At 38.0% G+C, this 6,827-nt stretch overlaps 1 non-coding gene across 1 annotated transcript; it reads right to left on the bottom strand.

Annotated features, from left to right (window-relative positions):
* Window positions 1-293: 293 nt before the first annotated feature.
* On the bottom strand, window positions 294-401 carry LOC131182664 (small nucleolar RNA R71). Its single transcript, XR_009150926.1, has one exon. It is a non-coding gene; the product is annotated as a small nucleolar RNA R71 (small nucleolar RNA).
* Window positions 402-6,827: the final 6,426 nt, after the last annotated feature.

Below are 6,827 nucleotides of genomic sequence, written 5' to 3'. Positions count from 1 at the left end.
GATGCAAATAGTTACAAGATGGATTTTGGAGTTCTTCAAATGATTCAAAATTCTCAATTTGGAGGACATCCTTCTGAAAATCCACACACACACCTGAAGAAGTTTGCTATGATTTGTGACATGCAAAAACAACCTAGAGTGTCAGATGATGCAGCAAGATTGAAGCTATTCCCGTTCTCTTTGAAAGATAGAGCATTGGATTGGCTTGACTCTTTACCTCACAACTCCATTACAAATTGGGAGCAACTCACTGATGCATTTCTTACACAATATTTTCCACCTGGAAAAACTCAAGAGTTGAGGAATCAAATGACAGCTTTCAGACCAAGAGAAGATGAAACTTTATATGAGTCATGGATGAGATGGAAGGAATTAGAGAGATTATGCCCACATCATGCCATTCCAAAATGGATGATAAATCAGAATTTTTACACAAATGTCACTCCTGCAATCAGAGGGATTATTGATGCTCAAACAGGAGGAGAATTTATTATGAAGCATGAAGATGAAGCTTATGAGCTACTGGAGAAAATTGCAAAAAATACTCATCTTTGGAGTAGTCCAAGAGGACCAGCTCCAACTCAAAAGAGGCAAGCTGCTGGAATGTATGATCTTGATCCATTCAACATGATTAATGCAAAGTTTGATGCACTTACAAATGTCCTTGCTAAGAAGATGGAAGATCTGAGTATGTTGGTTAGTTCATCATCATCAGCTGGAAGTTCACAACAAGTGGCTTATGCAGAGGAAACTACCAGCTGTGGAGTAGATTATGGAGAACAAGCAGCATATGTTGGTAATTATGGAAACAAACAAATGGGGAATTCTTATTCTCAAACTTACAATCCAAATTGGAGGAATCATCCCAACTTTTCATGGGGAAATTAGCAAAATCAAGTTCAAAATCAGAATTTTCAACCACATCAGCAACAAGGAGTTCCATATCAGCAAAATAGGCAACCACTGCCTAATTTTCAGCAGAAAAATATGAACCCTCCACCAAAACAGCAAGAATGAAATTCCACCACTGAAGCTTTATTACAATAGATTCTTGCTAACCAAAATAAGCATGATGAGGAGATGAGAGAGATGAAAGCAAGGCTGGAACAGATGCAAACACACAACAGAATGCTGGAAAACCAGATTGCACAACAAGCATCTTCCTCAAGTGCTAAATCTTTTGGAAAACTTCCAAGTCAACCAGAAAACCCAAGAGAGCAGTGTCAAGCTATTACTTTAAGAAGTGGGAAAGTTATAAATGATGAGAAGAGTGAAAACAGTGAGAAGAGAGAAAATGAGAAAGGAACTGATGAGAGTGAAAAACAAGAGAGTGCAGAAAAATGTAAAGAGGAATTTGAAGAGAAGGAAGAGAAATATATACCTCCTGAACCCTACAAGCCACAACTTCCCTTTTCACAAAGATTTCACAAAGCCAAGCTTGATAAGCAATTTGGGAAGTTCTTAAAGGTTTTGAAGAAGCTTTACATAAATGTGCCGTTTGTTGATGCTCTTTCACAAATGCCCCCTTATGCAAAATTCTTGAAAGAAATTCTCTCAAACAAGAGGAAACTTGAAGATGATGAAACTGTAGCTTTGACAGAAGAATGTAGTGCTATCCTCCAAAGGAAACTTCCCCCAAAGTTCAAGGATCCAGGGAGTTTTTCAATTCCATGCCACATAGGGGAATCATGTTCTACAAAAGCTTTATGTGATTTAGGGGCTAGTGTTAGCCTTATGCCCCTTTCCATCTATGAGAAGCTCAATATGGGAGATCTTAAACCAACTCACATTTCTCTTCAGTTAGCTGACAGATCAATCAAGTATCCTGAAGGGATTTTGGAGAATGTGCCTCTGAAGGTTGGAAAGTTCTATATACCTGTTGACTTTGTCATCTTGGACATGGAGGAAGATTTTAATATTCCAATTATCTTGGGAAGACCCTTTCTAGCTACAGCAGGAGCATTGATTGATGTTAAGGGAGAAAAGCTTACTCTTAGGGTTGGTGAAGAGCAATTGGTTTTCAATATTAATAACACTATGAAAAAGCATCATTCTGAAGCTGATACTTGCTTGAGAGTTGATATTATTGATGAGCTGGTTGAAGAACACTTCAGAAAGAAATATCCAGAAGATCCACTTGAAAATTGTTTGGTTCATGGAGGAGGCATAGACTATGACAACCCTCATGTAGCTGCATATGCTCAACACTTAGAGGGAAGTCCACCATTCATTTCTGCTCCAGTTTTTCAACTCACACAAAAGGAAAAAGCAGAATTTAAGCAACCATCATTCAAGGAAGGAGATGCACCTAAGGTAGAACTTAAGCAACTTCCTTCTCAGCTCAGGTATGAATTTCTTGGCACTAATAACACTTATCCAGTAATTGTAAATGCAAATTTGAGTACTTTAGAGGCTGATAAGTTGTTAAGAGTGTTGAGGCAATTTAGGAAAGTTTTGGGATACACCATAGATGACATTAAGGGAATAAGCCCACACTTTTGCATGCATAGAATCAGTTTGGAAGAAAATTGTAAACCATCTATTGAACATCAGAGGAGGTTGAACCCAAATATGAAAGAAGTTGTTAAAAAGGAAATTTTGAAGTTGCTTGATGCAGGGATCATATATCCCATCTCAGACAGTACTTGGGTGAGCCCAGTACATGTTGTCCCAAAAAAGGGTGGAATGACAGTGGTCAAAAATGAAAATAATGAATTAATTTCCACTAGAACGGTGAGTAGTTGGCGGATGTGCATAGATTACAGAAAATTAAATGTTGCCACTAGAAAAGATCATTTTCCACTTCCCTTCATTGATCAAATGTTGGAAAGACTAGCTAGGCATTCTTACTTTTGCTATTTAGATGGATATTCAGGTTTTTTTCAAATCCCTATCCATCCAAATGATCAAGAGAAAACCACTTTTACTTGTTCATATGGAACCTTTGCTTATAGGAGGATGCCATTTGGGTTATGTAATGCACCAGCCACTTTTCAAAGGTGCATGATGGCAATCTTCTCAGATTTCATTGAAGACATCATGGAGGTTTTTATGGACGATTTTTCTGTTTATGGATCTTCATTTGATATATGCTTGGCTAACCTTTCTAAAGTTTTGCAGCGATGTGCAGATACTGACCTTGTGTTAAACTGGGAAAAGTGTCATTTCATGGTTCAGGAAGGGATAGTGCTTGGACATTTGGTGTCTAACAGAGGAATAGAGGTTGATAAAGCCAAGGTTGAAGTGATAGAGAAGATGGCTCCTCCTACCAATGTCAAAGGAATTCGAAGTTTCTTAGGACATGCCGGGTTCTACAGACGCTTTATCAAGGATTTTTCTAAAATAGCCAAACCTTTGTCTAATTTGTTAAGTAATGACACACCATTTGTATTTGACCAAGAGTGTTTGGATGCCTTTTGCAGGTTGAAGCAAGCTCTTATCACTGCACCAATCATGCAACCACCTGATTGGAGCCTACCTTTTGAAATTATGTGTGATGCTAGCAACTATGCAATTGGGGCTGTTCTTGGTCAAAGAAAGGACAAAAAGGCTTATGCTATTTATTATGCTAGTAGAACACTGGATGAGACTCAAACAAATTATGCAACAATTGAAAAGGAATTTTTAGCAATTGTCTTTGCATTGGAAAAATTCAGACCTTACATTATTGACTCAAAGGTGGTTATATTTTCAGATCACGCAGCCATTAGGTATTTGCTCCGTAAAAAGGAGGCTAAACCTAGACTCATTAGGTGGATTCTGATGTTACAAGAGTTTGATTTGGAGATTAGAGATAAGAAGGGAGCTGAAAATTAGTTGCTGATAATCTTAGTAGGTTGAAATTGGATGATGAAGAATTAGATGAAATCCCTATTGATGAGTTTTTCTTGGATGAACAACTTTTCTCTCTTGTTGCTAAACTACCTTGGTATGCAGATATTGTGAATTATCTATCTTGTGGAGTTTTACCTCTAGGTATGACATGGCAACAAATGAAAAAGTTTTTGCATGAGGTGAAGTTTTATAGATGGGACGATCATTTACTCTTTAGGAGATGCTGTGATGGTTTAATAAGGAGATGTATTCCTGAAGAGGAGATACAGAGTATTATGCATCATTGCCATGCTTCTGATTATGGAGGACATTTTGGAATCTCTAAGACAGCTAGTAAAATTTTGCAAGCTGGTTTCTTTTGGCCAAATCTTTTTAAGGATGTGAGGAAATTTGTGTTGGAATGTGATAAATGCCAAAGGAGTGGAAATTTGTCAAAAAGAGATCAAATGCCCCTAAATAATATTCTTGAAGTGGAATTATTTGATGTTTGGGGAATAGATTTTATGGGGCTATTCCCTCCTTCATATGGTAATAGATACATCTTAGTTAGAGTTGACTATGTGTCAAAGTGGGTGGAAGCTATTGCAACTCCAACTAATAATGCTAGAGTGGTAGTGAAATTTTTGAAGAAATTTGTCTTGAGTAGATTTGGAGCTCCTAGGGCTGTAATTAGTGATGGGGGTTCCCATTTTTGCAATAAGCAATTTGAGAGCTTAATGAGGAAGTATGGTGTAGTGCACAAGATAGCTACCCCATACCACCCTCAAACTTCAGGAAAAGTTGAAATTTCTAACAGAGAGCTCAAGCATATTTTGGAGAAAATAGTGAACAATTCTCGGAAAGATTGGTCTATCAAACTAGATAATGCTTTATGGGCATATAGAACTGCCTACAAAACCCCTATAGGAACTACTCCCTTTAGGTTGGTGTATGGTAAGTCTTGTCATTTACCTGTGGAGCTAGAACATAGAGCATATTGGGCCATTCAGACCTTGAATTTTGATCTTAAGCAAGCTGGTGAGAAAAGGTTATTACAACTTAATGAGCTTGAGGAATTGAGGATGGATGCTTATGAAAGTGCCCGTATTTACAAAGAAAGAACTAAAGTTTGGCATGATAAGCACCTTAGGAAAAAGGAATTTAAAGAAGGTGATTCAGTTTTGTTGTTCAACTCAAGATTGAAATTGTTCCCTGGAAAACTCAAGTCAAGGTGGACTGGTCCATATAGAGTTTCTAAGGTTTTCCCTTATGGAGCAATTGAAATTTGGAGTGAAAAATCTGGGAATTTTAAGATCAATGGGCATAGATTGAAGCATTACATAATTGGAGACCCAATAAAGGGAGCAAGCTGTTACAAGCTCTCCAATCCCTCACCTCTTTTCAGTGAAATTCATGAAGAGTCCAGCCAAGGACTATAAATTAGCCCTCTTGGGAGGCATCCCAAGTCCTTTTATTTTGCTTTTGCTAATTTACTTTTATTTTCATTGCTTTAGTTTTTATCTTAAATCTCCCCAAATTCAATTTTTGACATTGTTAAATCTTGTCCCTTGTAGATGTATTTCAATGAAGAAAGGCTGGTGAACTGTTGGGGGAGTGACCCTTAACTTGTAAATTTTGTCCTTCAAACCCTCCCAAAAACTGATAAGTTTTTGCTGCATAATCTGTGCAGGAGCTGCAATCTGGTTTATGCAGAGGAAAAATAAAATCTGCAGCAAAGAGGGTGTTTGCAGTAGATAGCTTATGTTCTTGGTGAGGTTGGGTGTGTGACTTTTAAGTATATATGCTTATAATGTTAATATGGTGGTAAGTGAATCATTTTTGCAGTTTTGAGCTTCTTTGGGTTGTAGGATTCAAGGTAGGTATGGTGCATTTTCTTGGCAAAACTTGGAGACTTCATTTCATCATTTGTGAATAGATGCAACCTTATGAAGATTTTATTGAGTTTTAATGTGCTAAATGTTGATTTGCTCAATTTGAGTCAAAATGGCATAGTTCTCAAAGGTCTTTTATGTAGGATCCATATCTACATGCTTGTGTGATGCATTTTTGATGAACTTTGTATATATTGATGTGATTTTGGTGAAAATTCTCATGGTTTATGCTTCATAGAATTATATTTCCTCATTTTAGGGTATTTTTCACAGTTGCAATTCATGTTCCATGGCAATCTTAATCTTGTTGAATTGTGCATAAGCAACTGCATAGCTTATGCAATCCTGCATAACCACAATTCTTGCCATTTTTCACCTTTATTGCAAGTGCATAAGGAGAGTGCATAGCTTATGCAACTCTGCATAGCCTAATTTTGTCAAATTTCACATCTTTAGAAACTTGCATAAACAGAGTGCATGACCTATGCACATTTGCATAACTTCAAATTCTTCATTTTCTCTCTCTGCCGAAGTTTGCATAAGGGGAGTGCATAACTTATGCACTCCCGCATGACCAAAAACTCTGAATCTCCAAACCTGCCGAGGGCTGCATAAGCAGAGTGCATAACTTATGCACTCCCGCATAACCAAAAACCCAAAAATTCCAAACCTGCCGAGGGGTGCATAAGCAGAGTGCATGACTTATGCACTTCTGCATGACCAGAAATCCGAAAATTCCAAAAGCTGTCGAGACATGCATAAGCAATGTGCATAGCTTATGCACTTCTGCATAACCTCACACTCTGAATCTCAAAACCCACCGAAGAGTGCATAAGCAGAGTGCATAGCTTATGCACATCTGTATGACCACCAACCCAAATTTCAAAAGTTGCCGAAATCTGCATGGGCAGAGTGCATGACCCATGCACTTCTGCATGACCCGATTCTCTAAAAAGCCAAATCCGCCGAGAGGTGTATAAGGGGAGTGCATAACTTATGCACTCCCACATGACTTCACTCCCCAAATTTCAAAAGTTGCCGAGACCTGCATAAGCAGCGTGCATGGCCTATGCACTTCTGCATGACATATTTTTCTGAACTTCAAAACAGGGCAACACTTGC

Source organism: Hevea brasiliensis, chromosome 8, assembly GCF_030052815.1.
Source record: "Hevea brasiliensis isolate MT/VB/25A 57/8 chromosome 8, ASM3005281v1, whole genome shotgun sequence".
Taxonomy (NCBI): Eukaryota; Viridiplantae; Streptophyta; class Magnoliopsida; order Malpighiales; family Euphorbiaceae; genus Hevea; species Hevea brasiliensis.
Note: the sequence above shows the minus strand (reverse complement) of the source record. Positions and strands in the feature narration are given on the sequence as shown.